Source organism: Equus quagga, chromosome 14 (genome assembly GCF_021613505.1).
Source record: "Equus quagga isolate Etosha38 chromosome 14, UCLA_HA_Equagga_1.0, whole genome shotgun sequence".
In the NCBI taxonomy this organism is placed as follows: domain Eukaryota; kingdom Metazoa; phylum Chordata; class Mammalia; order Perissodactyla; family Equidae; genus Equus; species Equus quagga.
Window position 1 is genome coordinate 87297027 of NC_060280.1, and position 19302 is coordinate 87316328.

The 19302-nt window shown below is 42.2% G+C and overlaps 1 pseudogene; it reads right to left on the minus strand.

The window, feature by feature from the left end:
* Positions 1-14000, minus strand: part of LOC124225644 (zinc finger protein 721-like) — a 38639-nt pseudogene extending 24639 nt beyond the window's left edge.
* Between the last annotated feature and the right edge of the window lie 5302 nt (positions 14001-19302).

Below are 19302 nucleotides of genomic sequence, written 5' to 3' on the forward strand. Positions count from 1 at the left end.
TTCTTTGTAGGTATGGAGAAATATTTTTCCCATGACCTTGAAAAATGGCCCCAGTGGAATGAACTGCCCAAGATTCCAGAAGCTGCTCTGTTGGAGGAGGTCACTGAGAGGATGTGACCACTGGTTGACACTCCAGATGGACTCGGTAATTCAGAGGCTTCTGACTCCCCTGTCCTTGGAATCTACACTCCTCCCAATGTTCCTGAGACATTTCAATGACGCAGCCTGGAGAGAAGAATGTGCTGTTGAGACCATCCTGACGGTAGACGTTACTGAGCCCCGTCAAAGCCTCTATAGAAACTTTGAAGATTCCGGTGGGCAGGTGCAGACATCTGCTCATTTTGCCTCGCCTAACGCAAGCTCATATATATGTTCCCTTGTTTATTCAAACGGCCATCTGCCAATCTGGAGTGAGCTGCTTCTCTCTTTGCTCTCTCTCTGCCCCCCATGCATGGGAGCCAGTTTCAGATGTCACCTGGAGAACGCCCGAGGTGGCCATCCAACACGATCTTAGCTCTGAATGACAATGAGAGTGCAACTGATTCTCTTTGTGCTGGGAATGATTAAGTACCTTTAAATAGCACGACCTCAAGACAGATGTTTCCACTGGTAAAACTGCTTTTTCTTCATGGTCTGGCTGAAATATTGGCATGGTGTTGGAGGTAGCAGTGGGAAGAAGGATTAACCAAATTATTCTACCTGGTGAGGAAGGCATGAATTACCAAAAACTAATTGTCACAGCATTTATATAGTGAAGATTTCAAAATATGGGATAGTAACTATCCATAGAGGAAATCAGAATAGTCATCACAGGACTCTGCTCAATACATGAGTTCTTCGTAGTCTTACAGGCCAGTTGCAACCTTACATGTCAAGGAGCCAGTGGGTCATCTGCAGTGTAAAACGTTAATTCCAAGGAGAGAAGTTCTGCTTTCTAAGTAGTTATCAAGATGATGATGACAATGACAGTGAGAATACTAACAGGAGTGCTGACACTAATAATAAGGCATGTTGGGGAGGCTTACTGAGTGTGAGGCACGGCACTCAGCACCTTAGGGGGACTGGCTCGTTGCTTTTCATCTGCACAGACTTCTAACAGGGAAGCACCAGCATGATCCTATTTGATAAGAGAGGAAACCGAGACTTAGGGGAGCTGAGTGACGGCTGTGACTTTACACAGGCAGTCAGGAGGGGGCTTGATTCATCACCAGGCTGCCTGACTCAGACCAAGCTATGCCACCAAGCACACTTCACCTCTTATTATGAAATTAGGACAAATGGTTCGTTGACTAGGACTGATTCCTCTGTGTGAATCACAAATAACTCTGTTTTTCCCCGCAGGCCTTATTCAAATCCCCACTATGGAACCGATTCCCCTTGCCCTTGGTTGAAATCTGAAGAGGGTGCCACAGTATTTCTAGTGACCTTTTCGTGCTAAAATCCCGTGGTCACTCCCAGACACAATGAGAACCAGGCCAGCCTAGTACTCATAGAAGATGTTTGGGAGCAGAGCATGAAGAGGAACTGCTGTGTGAGAGGCAGCCCATCGAAAGGAGGAGCCAATCCAAACAAGAACCAATCATGTTTCTTCTCACTCCTAGTGTTTATCATCAAGTTCCTCTATAACTTCACGTCAAAAAACAGTGATCCATCTGATGAATAAGACGGACGAAGCAGAGCCCTACCTTCCCAGTCAGCTGTCCTGGCCTCAACGCCAAGGCTTCCTAATTTGATTACAGCCCGTCACCTCCAGCCCTGACACCCAGCGGGGTCTCTCAGAAAGGAGTGGCAGACACACCCACCTCAGACTGAGGCCTGTAGGCCGGTCTCTGCAGGGCGCTCTGACCTACAGCACTGACAGTGTAGGGTGGGAATCCGAGGCTTCACCCGGCAGCAGCTTATGCAGCAGTGGAAATCCCCACCACAGATCGCAGCAAGGGGTAGTTCCTCCCAGAGAGACTGAGCGGTCCAGGAGAGGAGGTTAGTAAGCCCTTCACAGCTCCGAGGCATCGAGTGCATACAAGCAGCCCAAAGCCCCATCCCCATGGCCAATTGTGTGCAGAAGCTGGACCTGGTGTACTGAATTGACAGGCAGATTATGACCCACTGAAGGAGGGGGCACAGGCCACCCACACAGGGTCAGCAGGGAGCTCCCTCAGCATCCGAGCTCCCACTGTGAGGAAGTGATACCCACAGGGTCATTTTGATTGAAGGGGCAGTTTCAATGCACCCACCCAAAGGGACAAAGAGGATTTATTACTCACAGGTCACAGAAGCGGGGGCTGAGGGTGCAGTGAGATGGGGGTAGGGCGGTCCTCTGTCCAGGTCAGGAGCGAGCAGGAGACATAGAGAAGGGAGCAAGCACCCGGTACGTAGAAGGGGGCTGGGGTGGAGGTCACTAACTATTCCCGGGCTGAACTCTAAGTGCTCAGTTTAAAAGGTGCCCTGGGAAAGTAAAGCGGGAACTTAGGGCAGAATCCTAAACTCAGGTCCTTCTCTAACCGTCCAGATTCTGGGTGTGAGCAGGGGCCTCAGACTGTAACACGCTGAGGCAGCAACTCAGAACAAAAGTTGTTTCTCACCAGCTGTCATACAGAGCAAAACCTCTTCCACAGCTCTTCAGGTGGGCCCTGCTCTGGGTGCACCCACTGCTGTCCTGGGGGACAGTGGTATTGTCAGGGCTCTCTTCTTCCTTTAGGGGCCACACGTGGTGGTTCCATTCAGTTAACTGCTGCCTGATTGCTCTCCTGTTTTCATCAGGGTCCTGGGGGCATCATTGGCTCTACCAGTTAGTCCAATAACAGCCTGCTCCTTTGTAGAAACACTTCCTGAAGTCACTGTTCGATATTTGTTCCGACCCTTGGAAGCCTCCTCTCAGCAGTCTAAATCTCTGGTTCTTTCCAGAAAACCACTGAGCCCACAGTCTAAGCTGGATCTTTATGAAATACTTAAATCTACTGCTAATTGCCTTTCATCTCCTTCTCCACTTCCTTGAGAGTGTCCTTTGACTTGCACTTTTCATGATCTCTTGCCAGCCACCTTAATTCTTTGGAAAGGGATGAAGAGCTATGTGTTTTATGGCTTGCTTCACCCCCACATTCAGGAAAAATTTCTGTGCCAGGAGCCTGGAGTTGTCTGGATGACAACCGGAAGCCTCTCTCTGAGTGACAATCCCACTTCAGGAGTTGAGTGCTCAGGGGAGGGGAGAGACAGCAGCCAGAGGTCATCTTCATTGTGTCTCTTGGCACCTCATGGATGACTCATGTTCCAGCCACCTCAGGAGCTGGGACAGGGGGACCGGTGCCCCAGGATTGTCAGGTCACTGCCCCATAGATGTCGCCTCAGTTCCATGTGAAGGGAGTGAATCAACGGTGTCCCAACTTTTCAAGCCAACTCGCACCGCACTTGGTCACCCTCAGCAACAGGCCGCTGGGGCAGGCTTTGACAATCTGAAGTCCTCTCCTTCCCAGGAGGAAAGCCCTCGGAGTGGCTGCTGGTGTGACAGGGCTTGAGTTTATTTTTGTTTTATATGCCACATGAGGAAAACATACGGCATTTTTCTTTCTCCTTCGGACTTATTTCACTTAGCATAACACCCTCAAGATCCATGCATGTGTCACAAATGGCAAGATTTCATCTGTGACAACACTGACTCAGTAGTTGTTCAGCAGCCTGTTGTTTTCTCACCACAGATTTGTGACTTCTCCAGCTTTCTTCCTGTAGTTGACCTCTGCTTTCACACCATTGTGGTCAAAACAGATTCTTGACTGATTTCACTCTTCTTAAATTTATTGAGACTTGCTTTGTGTCCCAACACAAATGTTCCGCGTGCACTTGAGGAGGATGGTATTCTGCTGCCTTTGGATGGAATGGTCTGTATATATCTAGGAAGTCTGTCTGTTACTGTGTTTCATTTAAGGCCAATGTTTGCTTGTTGACTTTCTGCCTGGGTGACCTACCCACTGATGTAAGTGGGAGGTTATAATCCCCTACTATTATCATGTTGCTGTCGATTTCTCCCTTGAGGTCTGCTAATGGGTGCTGTATATATTTGAGTGTTCCCTGTTGGGTGCACATAGACTATTAACTGTTAGGTCGTCCTGATGGCTTAGCCCCTTTATCAGTATATAATGTCCATCTCTGCGCTTACTGTTTTTGCGTTGGAGTCTATTTGTCTGATGTCAGTATGGCCACACCCCCTTTCTTTTGGCTGCCATTTGCCTGGAGGCTCCTCTTCTGCCCCTTCACTTTGAGCCCGTGTTTGTCTTTAGAGCTGAGCTGAGTGTCCTGGAGGCAGCGGAGAGTTGGGTCATGTCTTTTACTCCACATGGCCACTCTGGGCCTTTTGACTGGTGATGTCAATCCATTTACATTTAGGCTGATTATTGATCTAGGAGGACTTACCGGTGCCATCCTGTCTTTTGTTTCCTAATTGATCTATATGTCCATTTTTCCTTTTCTCTTGTGCTTCTGTCTGCCATTTTACTTTGTGGTTTCCAATGATGTTTTTCTCAGTTTCCTCTTTTTTAATGCTTGGTTCCTCTGCTCTAAATTTTTGTTTTGTGGTTACCATGAGATTTGTATAAAACGTCTCATAGATACAATAGTCCTTTTTCTGCTGATACTTTCTTGTCTTCATTTTCCTATACTGCTTCTAAGAATTCCCTACACTGAGCTCCTGTGCATCATGAGAAAGAAATTTTCCATGAGTTACCTTCTGTATTGCGATTTTGCAGGCAGGATTAATACTCTACCTTCAGATCAGACGTCAGGACTATGTTGCCACATGCAGTAAATTAACACAAAAGTTTACTAATCCAAAATACTTTCTAAAGAGAACAGGCAAAGGGGGAGCTTGTTCATGTGCCTTGTGCAAAGGACCACAGGCTGGACATTTAACATGTGTAGGTATAGAGGCTTCAGTATTTACAGGTCTTAGCCTCCCATCTGCAGACACAAAAAGCAAAGGGGCACGTGTCAACCTTCATAACTTGTTTACCATCTTGATCCTGACAGGGTGATCAGGTGTCTACAGCTGACTGAGAGTCAAATGTCGAAAATGAGGTCAGGGTCTTTATTAGTGTTCACTCCTGAGGTTGGTTGACTGAATGATGCCACTATTCAAATAAATTTGATTTGAATATTAATTAAACAGCTATGTGAAAAGTGCAAACATATTATATTTAAGATGACAAAGCCTCAAAAAAAAATTTGAATAGAGTCATTCAATGTGTGGAGGGATCCAGGAACGTGTAAGTACGGTTCCAGAACCCTGTTCAAATGTTTAAGTGATATTATTCTTTTAATCTCTTGTCTCATTTGTTGTGTTATCGGTGGCACCTTCTTACCCACATACCACAGGTAGCCCTCGTAGAGGAAGAGAGCTCTCCCTGGATGGGTAATAAGTACTTTAAAGCCAACTGGTCAGCAGCTACCACGGATGCCAGGCGGTTTTCCTTCAGGGAAAACATCTCAAACAGTAGCTGTCTCCTACACGAATTTTGAGTGTTTTGGACATTTCCTGATTGGCAGGAAAGATGTTTGTTGAATGACGTCATGTGTGCCCAGGTCAGTAGCAGTAACTCCCATGACAATGAGCACGTGAGTACAAATGGTAGGAAAACAGCACATCTGTATGTGATGAGCCACAGGGGTTTTGAAGGAGGTGCCCCAAATGAAGTATTGACACGCAGGGCACACAGACCACAGGCGATGTGAGGGGAAGACTTGGCAGTGGGATACGACAGTGGTGGCCAGGGAGCACTGTTACAATAAACCAGAGACCTGTAGGAGTAACCGTTCTAGCAGGAATGTCCAGCAGGGAAAGGCCTCTACCTATCAGGTGCCAGTGAGCCTGACGATGACAACAAAGCAATGAGCCCCGAAGACTGGGATTGAGTCTAATCAATGCCTCCAACAGCAGGAAGGCCCATTGAGAAGAAAGCAAATTGGCCTGAGGAGGCCATTAGACCATCCTAGGAGGGGTGTAGCCTGCGGTGGTAGAAGAGGGAAAATGTCCACTGAACAACTTATTTGAGAGCCCAGTGTTTCCTCTTTTCAGAATTGAGATGATAATATCAATAATTGAGAGCATCTTGGCGACTCCTTGCATTTTGGCTTGAGCAGGGTAATGTATGATGGCATGAGTAATTTGTCATATCAAGTTCTACCATGGTCTGAGCACAGCAAGGAGTCCAGGGGAGGGGGTGACAGACCTACCAAGTCTACTTGCCATCAGCTGGAGGGACCCCTTCCTCATCCTGCCAGGTGTGTCCATTGATGATATTACCAGTGACTTACGTTTTCACATCAGGTTCACTGGTCCATCACTGGGTTAACCATGGCAGAGGAGGGAAATCACTTCAATTTTGCCTACACTCTTAAGTTAGAGGTCTGTAAGTGGTTTCACATTATGTGGGACCATAAGGCCAAGGTTAATACCATCTTGTCTGAGGTGTTGATATGTCTCTCAGAAATTCAAGTCAATTTATCACCCTGAGCAATAAATATCATCCACTGCAGTCTGAGGTTTAATACGGGCAGAGTAAGGAGCGGCCAGATTTGTAGTTGGGCATTTGAGAGGCAAGATAGTCCCGGAATTCTTAAGACATAGTGGGCAACACTGGATAAGCGGTTGGTGCTATTCGTGGCACCACACAGCTAGATCATGGGTAACGGCCCAGGATCTGTAAAAATGTACAGACGGGTTGGATTCTGGGCTAAGAAAGTTTCTATTCCTAACATGACTGCTGTTTACCTTATCACTCTGAGGCTTCAGTCCATTCTTTGATCAAGGATGGCCTGTGTGATGTAGCGACAGAAGGCAGCATCTCTGCAGTGCACTCTGGCCGGTGTGGTGGTGCACACTGTCTGTAAAGTTTATGAACACCCTAGTCACGCATGAGCTCCTAAGTGACTCTCCAAGTGGCCAATGTATCTAAAATGGAAATGATCTCCTCAGAATGGATCACATCAGAGTACGGAACACTCCTGACTGCTCATGGGATACTCCACAGGAGCAATGTTTGACTCCATGCTGTAAATACCCATCTCTTCAATAAGGAGGCTTTTGTTAGAAAGCCTGCGAGGGCCTGCATTCAGGACCCAAGGCAAAATGGGAAGCTGGCTTGGAGCATCATCCACTCAGGCCATGGAAGGGCCTCCATTTTCATAAAGACTCTGTCAGTTGCCAGCAGTAGCTTCTCTAATTGTGTGCAGCACCCGGTGAAGAGAATAGTTCTGGTACAAGAATGTCTTGGGTAATTTATGTCCACCATGGGGGTCTATAGACGCTTGGATGCTCAATGAGAGGCTGCTAAGTCATCTTTGAGAAGGACTGTGGGGAGGGGGACACTAATGGAATGTTATTTCAAAGATTCCTCAGCCTTTTGTTTCCCAATTCAACGTACCTCAATTTCTAAGTGTCGAGTGAATAACTAAGCAAGCAGATCTGATAAATTTGAGATGGCTGAGTCACTGTGGGTAACAGAATGTGCCCATGACATGGTTTCTACCACTGCTTCTGTCACGCTCTCAGCTCAGTCCCCTCCTGTTGCCTCAGAGAAAATGTACAGTGAGACATGTGTGGATTTCTAAAGATTTTTCCAAGTCAGCAGGCACAGAGTAGGCTTGAGTTGGGAAATGAAGAGCTGGCAATGGTCTATGGATGGCACCAAAAACAACTGATGCTAATGCACATGGACGAGGATGTCCCCAGGCAGATTCTGCTTGGGATAGTTTGTTTATGTTTCTGACCTCAGAATTTCCAAAGATCTGTCCACGAACCTGATTTAAACTCAAAAACAAAGTCTGGGAGCCCTCTCACTTCACTCTTAGTTAAGAGCCTGAGCTGAGGGCAGGTGCAACCCTAGAAGGTGTTTTTTTAAATTGAGACAGGGGTGCAAGAAAGGCCCGTTGAGGACTGAGTCCTTCATCTCAGTCCTGCAATCTTCCTAGGAAGGATCCCACAGTGGTGCCAACGTTTGACGACATAAAAATCAAGGTTCAGGAGACCTTGACATTCTTCTGGCATATGAAAGCAATTATATTTTTCATTTTCTAATAATTATATATAAAACACATATATAAAATACTTAACTGCCCTCATGAGTTTTCAGAAATGTTAGGAATATTGCCATTAAAGATGAAAAAATCCCATCACCTCAAAAAAACAATCCTGTGGTGTCCATTTGAATGAAACCCAATTCATAATTTACTTTAAAAAAAAAAGGGAAAACATTCTGTTCCCTTTGCTTTTTTACACCTTGAAGCTATTATTGCTCTTCCCCAATTTTCCACGCCATGTGCTGGACGTCTAAGCATGTAGAAAGGAAACCTGTGATCAGCCACCTGGGCTCTGGGGCTTTCTGGATCATTGAAATTAAAGACTCCCAGCCACTCCTGTGATGAAAAGATGTTGAAAATTTCCCATTTCTCCTCTTACACTCAATTAGGATGTTACTAAAAATCATACCTTCGCTCTCCAGCTCACTCAATTATTCCTGGGATGGTTGCCTCTAACGACCCAGAGCTCTTTGTGCTGTTTCCATGGGGAGATGACAGTGGACTCACAGAGATGTCACTCTACTCATAGAACTCACTCAGGATGAGCTAGAACAGGGCAGGTGAAGGCAACTGTCTCTCTAAGTGGGAGGAACTCCATGGTTTACTGGGGTGTATGTTGCACACTCCAGTCTGTAGAGCAGCAAAATGGAAAGGCCAAATACGCTAACATGTTAAATATTTAATGGTAATGTAAAAATCCTCTCAAATGACATTAAAAACAAAGACACCACAAATACCTGTGGCTTAGATCAATAGGAAGTCTCAAGTCCCAGATAATAATAATAATGGCATCCTCCCTCACTCCTACCCTCATAGAAAAGATATAAACAGACCTCAGCCTATTAGCTCAATGCTATTTTTCACTTTTCTTCAAAGGACTTATTTGTATTCTATAAAACAAAGCTTCACTGTGTCCATCACTTCTGCTTTTCCACAAACATGGGGGAACCAGGACTGCCAGACCGCCAGAACTTGTGTGTTTCATGCTCTGTATGCAGATCCTACTGTGTCTCAGCTCTGCTACAGTGTGTACACTGACTCCACACTGCATGGCTTGTGGGGGATGCTGAAACGCTACCAGCAAGAGCACAGTCTTGGAGAAGGAAAGGCTTCAGATTCGCACAGTGGTCCTATTTCCCTGACTGGGTTTCACTGTCTCACAATTTACCTAAACTAAAAGGCCTCAGCTGAGTCTAAAGGAGATATTGAAAATATTATGTAGGATTCTAAGAAGAGAAGTTATGTATTTCAATGAGGTACTTCACAGTAAACAGGGTCTAATTCACCATAGTAAATACATCGGTGTTTTGACTATAAGTAGGAAAGGCAAAGCTGTTCCAGAGGACCAGGAGCTGGCTGCATCCCCTGCAAGGCCAAGTCTTACTCTGCTGAAGAGAAAAGTGTCCGACAGCTTGTTCATTATAAGTACAGTTTCCAAGATGAAACTAACAGTATTTTGTGACCACAGGGGTAAAAATGATAAAGGATAAAACTCTAGATCATAAAAATGGCCATTTTCCTCCTTCTTACAAAAACGACTGACTGGAACTTCTTAAAAATTAACCTACCTTCACTACGTTGTTTTCGCCTTCTGGAAAACAATGATGCGGTTCACAAAAAAAAAGTTTACAGAAGTTAGAATTAAGCACACCTCCTCACATCATAGAATACAGAAAATAACCTGCCTCCTTGAATAGCAGTCAAATCCACAAATGCAGGCCAAATCTTGTAAGAAGTCCTTTGAGCACCATTACTGTTACACCTCAAGGTCCTTTAGGTCTGTGGTCATTCTTACTAGAATTCCTTACACCCCTCTCTGACTGCAGGTGCAATCCTGAAGGTCATCAGAAGAGGGTACTGAAGGAAAACATGGTGGTTAATTTTTGGGTTAAAAATGAATGAGAAATTATTTTCATGACAAAAGTTACACTGTAAAAGAATAAGAAATACAGTTTGCCTCATGAAGAAACACCTGAATTGTTCCGCACACGATAAAACTGACTCAAAATGTTTAATGATTACATGAAGAACCTTGCAAAGTACATCTGAAAATCCATAATCAAAAATCGCTATTAACATAGTCTGTAAAAATGAAATCCACAATAATATTAACATAGGATGCACTGGAACAGTTGATAAAATATATCAATGAAACAACTACAGAAGTATTCATTTCCCAAACAGATGGACATACTTTTATTGCCATACACTCAAAGGTCATTGACAACACATTGGGGGAATACGTTCAAGCTACGAGTAACAAGAAACACACACACAGTCTTCCCAACATGAGAAAGGTGATTTTTCTCACATGGAAGAACTGGGTCAAGGAAGCTGCTGCACAAGGCAGCAGAGAAACAAACTAGCAGGTGCTTCTTTTTACATCCCATTGTAGATGCCATAGTGAAGCAGGAAAACGTGCTCACTAGCACTATGAACAGCAAAGGTGTTTCCTATACACACTGGACTTTACTCAATTATCATCTGGAGAACAGGGGAATCAGAGAATACTCCCAGCACAAAGGTCTGAATTGGCTTCCTGGTTGACACGAGGCCTTCCAGAAAGATCCTACCTTGAATGGATCTTTGATGTGAAACTGGTGGAGAATGCATCTCTAACAAAATGGAAATCAACTAATTCTTGGTGGTTTCCACAATACTCTTGACAAGAAGGGCAAAGAATCCAGAAAAAGGGATGGAAGATGGTGTCCTTGAAGCTCCTGTGTAACTATCTCCCTCCCTGGGTGATGGCTCGAAAATCGGCCTAAGGCCTTGTGTGCTTCTGCCTTCCAAATCTCATGCAAGTAAGGCCATTGCGGAATTCCAACAAGCAACCATCAAGGGGACACATTCTTAAAGATCTAGCTCTTCAGATTACCCTCACTGACATAATGCAGTACAGGGGTGATGTGTCCAGCTCTAGATTTTGTTGCCTGCCACAGGCCTCTACTTAATTCAAAGTCTATTCACCAAATACCAGTCAGAAGGAAGGACAAACAGCAAAGGCACAAATGGGAAAATAAGAATTCACAGGAAGTACACTCTTGGATAAACTGGCCACACATAAATTTTTTCCCAACTGTTTAACAGTACAGAAAATAAAAACAGGCTCCTCCACCCACCACCCCCAAAAAGAAGCTTTCTCTGAAACATGTACAATATGTACAATGGATGAGGCACATGCAGCAACTGTAATACAAGGCCAGTAAGAAAATCACAACAAATACAAACTGTCATGTTTCAATACCCCCTTCACACAGAACAATTAAAACATTATTTAAAAAACTAAAGATAAAAAATTAACTGACTTAAGGGAAATGCACTACCTATGAATCTTATTTACTATTTATGAAGGATGACTAGCAGAATCATCTCACCTCAATATTCATTTCTGAAGTAATTAATAGAAATCCACAGTCTAATGTTGCACTTTAAGAAAGGCTTGACAAATACAATATATTTACCACTTGGATAGCGACTCTTTCCTGTTGAAAGTTTTATAGAATCTCATGTACAAATTAATTTCCATGAAGCTTTCTCATATGACTTACGTTTACATTTCTTTTTGGTGGGCGTTTCACATAGAAGGGTGTAGGCCAACTGAAGTCTTTCTCATGCTCTGAACATTCAAGACGTTTTGATCCAATGAATCCTTTCTGCCTTCAAGAAAGAACTGGGATGAGAAAAGTCCCAACTTGTTTATATCTACCTGGTTTTACCTCTAGTGTGCATTCGTGCATATCCTCAAACGTTTGCATGGGAAGTAAAGCCTTTCTCACGTTCCTCACATTCATAGGCTTTCTCTCCAGTGTGACTTCTTAAAAGCACTCGAAGATATTTGGAAGCAGTGAAGGCTTTACTGCATTCTTTACATTCATAGGGCTTCTCTCCAGTGTGAGTTCTTTCATGTTTTCGAAGAGAACTGGAACAAGTGAATGCTTTACTGCATTTTTTACATTCAAAGGGTTTCTCTCCAGTATGAGTTCTTTCATGAACTCGAAGATAACGGGAACAAGTGAATGCTTTAATGCATCTTTTACATTTGTAGGGTTTCTCTCCAGTATGAGTTCTTTCATGTCTGTGAAGAGAACTGGAAGAAGTGAATGCTTTACTGCATTTTTTACATTCATAGGGTTTCTCTCCAGTATGAATTCTCTCATGTCTGTGAAGATAACGCGAACAAGTGAATGCTTTACTGCATTTTTTACATTCAAAGGGTTTCTCTCCAGTATGACTTCTTTCATGAACTTGAAGATAACGGGAACAAGCGAATGCTTTAATGCATCTTTTACATTTGTAGGGTTTCTCTCCAGTATGAGTTCTTTCATGTCTGTGAAGACAACTGGAAAAAGTGAATGCTTTACTGCATTTTTTACATTCATAGGGTTTCTCTCCAGTATGAATTCTTTCATGTCTGTGAAGAGAACTGGAAGAAGTGAATGCTTTACTGCATTTTTTACATTCATAGGATTTCTCTCCAGTATGAATTATTTTATGGATGTGAAGAGAACTGGAAGAAGTGAATGCTTTACTGCATTTCTTACATTCATACAGTTTCTCTCCAATATGAATTCTTTCATGTCTTTGAAGATAACGGGAATAAGTGAATGCTTTACTGCATTTTTTACATTCATAGGGTTTCTCTCCAGTATGAATTCTTTCATGAAGTCGAAGATGACTGGAACAAGTAAATGCTTTACTGCATTTGTTACATTCATAGGGTTTCTCTCCAGTATGAATTCTTTCATGTACTTGTAGAGAACTGGAAGAAGTGAATGCTTTACTGCATTTTTTACATTCATAGGGTTTCTCTCCACTATGAGTTCTTTCATGTGGTCGAAGCAAAGCAAGATAAGTGAAGGCTTTCCCACATTTCTTACATTTATATGGCTTCTCTCCATATTTTTGATACTCATATGTTTTATGTTCAGTGTGACATCTAATGTGTGTTTTAAGGGATGAATGATGCATGAAGACTCTTCCACATGCACTGCATCCAAACGGTTTAGCTCCTGTAGTTTTCTTGTTCTCACTGAGATTTGGAAGAAGGCTGAAGTTTTCTCCACATTGACTACCTTCTTCACTTTCACAGAGTCTCCCTACCCTGTGCTTTCTGTAAAAATGAGAAGCATATTTTTAATGATTTCTCTATTAATGATTTTATACTTCTTATGTTTATTATGATTGATAGGAAATGTTTATGTTTTCTTCCTTCTGTGAATTCTCTGAAATTAAATATACTGAATTTTCTGAAAGAGGACTTCACCCTTGTTATTTTCCAAACAGCGATATTCATAGATAAGGTTCACTAATACTATTTCTAAGTGAAATATTTTGCAAAAATTGAACCTCTACATCACATTTCAGAAAGTATATTTGGTGAAAATTTTCTAAGAATAGCTAAATTTGAAGCAAGAGTTATTTGTTTTGTTTGTTCTATTTTTAAACAATTTCTTAACATACAAGAATTCTCACATGAGACAGAGCTTTCTATTGTGTAACTCACCTTACTTTTCTCCCCTGGTCTTTGCAGTGATCTTCAAGATCACAATCTTCCCATGTTATTCCTGAAATGCAGATCCAGAAAGTTTATTCCAAATATTAGAAATTAGACAAAAATTTCTAGATTCTAAGTCTATGATAATCTATGGCCATTTCTACTTTATTTACTAACAACCTCCCCTTTCCACATTCTACATCTTAGAACACTGATGATGGGCAAGAACCACTTGTTCTTTCATTGATGATGTGAAGGAATGTCCTCATTCTTACCTACTGAGGCCAGGTGCCTGAAGGTTTCCCACATCACATCTCTGTAGAGTTTCTTCTGTGAGGGATCCAGTAAAGCCCACTCCTCTGGGGTGAAGTTCACAGCCACGTCCTCAACGGTCACTGAGTCCTAAAACACCACAAATGTGTGTAGAGTAGCATACATGAGCCTGACAGCACTGGGGATCTACACTGCAATTCTAGGAAGGTCAGACGGGATTCTATTCTCTCCAAACATTTATTCTATGTGTGATCATCACAAGCTCCCTCTTTTCTGTACACAATGCTCATCAATTTAACAATATTGTGAACACACGGAAATACACATTTTCACTGTGATCACATTCCATCCGATTTCTCTCTAAGAACAAGTTCCAGAACATGTTGGGAAATGACTCAAATGCTATACAAATGAAACAAATATCACTTGTGGACCAATGATTCTTCATAAGAAAAGTTCTTTCATCTTCTTCCATATTACCCACAGGTTACAGCACTCCATGAGGCAGAGGGTGAAATCTATGGGATGTTTCAGTGAATAAAAACATAGTGAACTGAGCCGGCCCGGTGGTGCAGCAGTTAAGCTCATATGTTCTGCTTCTCACGGCCCGGGGTTCACCAGTTCGGATCCAGGGTGCAGACATGGCACCACTTGGCACGCACAGCTGTGGTAGGCATCCCACATATAAAGTAGAGGAAGATGGGCACGGATGTTAGCTCAGGGCCAGGCTTCCTCAGCAAAAAGAGGAGGACTGGCAGTAGTTAGCTCAGGGCTAATATGCCTCTAAAAAAAAAAAGAAAACAAAACAGTGAAGAACTGAAAGCTTTTTGATCTGATCCAATCAGCAAACTGAGAGTCCAGGAGACCTGTGAAATCACACTTTGACCAAGCCCAGCTGCCAACATTGTCCTAAACTACTCCAGGCCATTACAGGTAAGCAGATACAGCCGCCTGAATGTAAATATTCTCGTGGTGAAACACTGCTTTTCACTTGTGTAATATGTATCATAGACTCAGTTCTACCTTTCTCACTCTGGAAGATTTGATAGGGCTGGAATTATTATGAACTGACGGCTCAGGCACAAAGAAGAAGCCATGAAAACTTAGACCGTAAGATCACTATGCTTATGGGCCTCCTAGCTACTTCTCACCAATTTTAGCACACATTGTGAGATAATAATGTGCCACAAGAGCTCTTTCTGGTCAAATGCTAACAGTGTACCAGAGCTTGGCTCCCCTTGAGGAGTAGGTTAAGAGCTGCAGATTGATGCTAGCCCCGTGGCTGAGTGGTTAAGTTCGCACACTCCACTTTGGAAACCCAGGGTTTCACTGGTTTGGATCCTGGGTGAGGACATGGCACCGCTCATTAGGCCATACTGAGGCGGCATCCCACATAGCACAACCAGAGGCACTCACAACTACAATATACCACTATGTCCTGGGGGATCTGGGGAGAAAAAGCAGAAAGAAACCCACAGGTGGATTGGCAACCATTGTTAGCTCAGGTGGCAATCTTTAGGAATAAAACAAAAGAGCTGCAGATTGCAAGGGAGCTCCTTGAAGTCCACAATGGTTTGATGTTAAATTTGCCCATGATTATAAAATACATGAGGGATTTAACAGTGGGCTCCCCCCAAAGAACATAAAATTTCCTTTGTCCAACATCAAGAGGAAGTGTTTCCTGAACAGTCACTCTGGATGATGCCCTGCCAACTTCTGATCCTGCGCCTAAGGAGCTTAGAAGCTGTCATTCTTGATCTCACAGGAAGAAAATGAACAACCCTTCGTAGATCCAGGAGAGCCTTGAGGTCCCAGGACAAACCAGAATCTCCAAACTAGGGAAAGACAAAAAAAGAGATGGCATTTTGAAATATGCCCCACATATTCTGTTCTTAATAAGGCTTGTACTAAAAAAAAAAAAAGAAAGAAAAAGAAAATCTATTTCCCCAGAGTCTAATGCAAGGGCAAAAATAACAAAAAAGACAGAACACAATTTCCACAAAGCCTAGGACAAGCCTTTGTAAATGAAGGCTTAAAATACAGACAGTGGGAACACCTGAAGGAAAAGAGACAGACAGAAGAAAACATTAAGTAATAATCACCAAAGTACTCTAAAATTAATGATAGCCAGCACACTGTCCATCCAGGAAGCTCATGGAACACTAAACACGATAAAGTACAAAAGTGCACACCCAAGGGTATCACACTGAAACTAGAGAAACATCACAGAGAATGTGTGGAAAAGTGCCAGAGAAGAAACACACCTTCAACAGAAAGAAACAAAGATTTGAATTAAATTGGACCACTTCTCAAAAACCATGCAACAACAGCAGAGGAGACTGAAAGAATTAGAGTGTTCAAAATAAAACTCACTTGCCTAGAATTCGGTCAAGGAAAATTATCCTTCAGTACAAAGAAGAAATAAGGACTTTCTGAGACAAAATTTGAGGAAATTTGTCCCAAGTACACATACTTAGAATGAAATTGTTGGAAAGTTTATCAGAAAGAATGTAAATGATAAAGGTAGGGGATTAGAACAAGAAAAGATGAGGGAACATATCTTTTATGTTTCTTATAATTAATACAACAGACGACACTTTATTTAAACTACTGTCAGGAAGAATGAACTTGGTAATGAGAAGCTAATGGACAAGTGACATAAATGACAGCAATGTCACAAGACATAGGGAAAGGAAAATTGGGGACAGTGTGTTAAGAGGTACTTGCACACAGTGAAGTGGCACAGTGTTACTTGGCAGAGGGGTGGGTTACTTGTAAATGTATGCTGAAAACTCAAGGGCAACCAGCAAAATGTGTCTTTTAAAAAATGTGTAAGTGATATGTTAAGAGAGGGGAAAAAAAGAATTACAGGAAATGCTCAATTTTAACCAGAGAAGGTCTCAAAAAGGTAGAAGACAAAAACAAACAAGGGTAGAAATGGAAAAACTAAAATTTTGGTAAATATTGATCCAACTGAATCATTAACCACTTTAATCATCAATGGTCTCATTACAACGGAAAGACACAGTAACAGAGTTCAAAAGATTCCACTGTATGGTGTCTACAAGAAACCCACTCTAAGTATAAAGTCAGAGGGAGATGAAGGGTAAAGGGATGGAGAAGAACAAACCATGCCAACACGAATCAAAGGAAGCGGCCAGAGGAATAGACATCATAGACAATGCGGATTTCAAACTGAGGAAGATGCAGAGATAGAGGGGCAGTAGGTACGGATGAAGGGGCCTATTCTCTGAGAAGGCACAGCAAGGCTGCAAGCATGTACCTTAGCAAAGAATAAAAAGAAGAGCAAGTTAAACCCAAAGCAAGCACAATAAAAGAAATAATAAAATAAGAAAGGAAATGAATGTCATTGTGCGAAATCAATGGAGAAAATGAAAAGAAAGCAGCTGCTTGTTTCACAAGACCAATAAAATTGAGAAATATGCACTCAAGATAAAGGGAAGAAGGACGACAGAAATTACTAACATCGGAAAGGAGGGGAAATGAACATAAAATAAGATTTGAGAAAATGTAACATCTATTTATGATAAACCAGTAATAGAGGAGAACTTCCACTTCTTAAGAAAGAACATCTTCACAAATCCTGTAGCTGAATTTTTGGTGTTTGTTCCATATGATATGACTGTCCCTATGCAACAAGTGGAAGAACTCACAATGACAGAAACGACTCCTGGGATTAATAAGAGAGTACAGCAAGTTTGCTTTCCTTCTAGACCCACACGAATAAAGTCAACTGATGTTTGACAAAGAAGGAAAGGAGATTCAAATGAAAAAGCAAGTATTTTAAACAAACAGTAGGAGAACTAATGGATATCCACGTGCAAATACACACACACAAAACAAATGGAGACAGGCCTCACACTTTTCATGAAAGTTAAGTCAAAACACATCACAGATCTAAATGTAAATCGCCAAAGGAATAAGCTCCTACAAGAGAACACAGAAGAAAATCTGGATGACCTTGTGTTTGTTGATGAATTTTCAGAGAGAAAACCAAAAAGCAAGGTCCACAAAAGAAAAAACCAAAAATTTTACAATTTTAAGTCAAATGAAAAACTCCTCCTCTGAAAAAGATGGTGTAAAGAGACGATCAACACAATTCAGAGTAAGAGAGAATCTCTGTAAAACATTTATTGGATAAATGATTGGCATCTGAAATATGCAAAGAATTCTTAAACTGTAATAGAGGAAAAACATGCAATTAAAAAATGGGCAAAAGATCTGCAGACAGCTCACTGAAGGAGAGATCTAGATGGGAAATAAGCAATATGAAACATGCTCCACATCAAATGTCATTAGGAAATTGCAAAGAAAACAACAGTGGGCAGCACTAAACACTTATGAAATGGGTAAAAGTCAAAATATTCAGAACAGCAAATATCAGTGAAGATGCAAAGCTACAGGGAATCCTAGTTCACCGCAGGTGGAAACGGGATTTGGAACACACACACTGCAAGACAGGAACCTCCCTTCAGAATAAGATACACTGTCACTACATAGAGTAAGAGCCAGCAATCACGCTCCGTGGTATTTTTCCAAATGAGCTGAAACCTTATGTTCGAACAAAACCTACGTAAGAATGTTTAGAAGCACTTTATTCATAATTGGCAAGAGTTAGAATTTTCAACAAGATGTCCTTCAAGTATCAAACAGTCAATCAGTGGTGCATCCAAACAACGAAACATCGTCCAATGATAAAAAGAAATGAGGTATCAAGCCATGGAAACACATGGAGGAACCTTAAAAGACGTTTATTAAGTAAACAAGCCAATGTGACAAGGCTATGTAGTGTATGATTCCAAGTATATGACATTCTGGAAAAGACAACAGTATGAGGCACTAGAAACATCCTTACGTGGGAAGGATTTGGAGGTTGGAGGGAGGGATGAGTCAATAGGTGGAGAACAGAGGAGTTTCAGGGAAGCAAAACTACACTCCATGATACAGAAATGATGGGGACACGTCATTACACATTTGAGAAAACCCACACAGTGTATAACACACAGAGTCAATGCTAATGTGCACCGTGCACTGTAATGTGTCCACATGGGCTTGGAAATTCTAAGAAATGTACCACAGTGATACCCGATGTGAAAAAGTGCAAACTGTGCGGATGCAGAGAGAAGGGTTATGTGGAAATGCTAAATTCTAATCAATTTTTCTGTGAACCTAAAACTGCTCTAAAAAAATGCAGTCTTTTTAAAAAAGGATGAAGACAGACATTACAAGTCAGCCCTTTTTGACTGAAACAGGACACCTCTCATTCAACTGACTTCAAGTTACGTTTTTTTCAAGATTGGCCCTGAGCTAACATCTGTTGCCAATCTTTTCTTCTTCTTCTTCTCCCAAAAGCCCCCAATACACGGTTGTATATTCTAGTCGTAGGTCCTTCTAGTTGTGCAACAACTTCAACATATTTCAATAAGCCAGTCTGTGCTCTAGGAGCC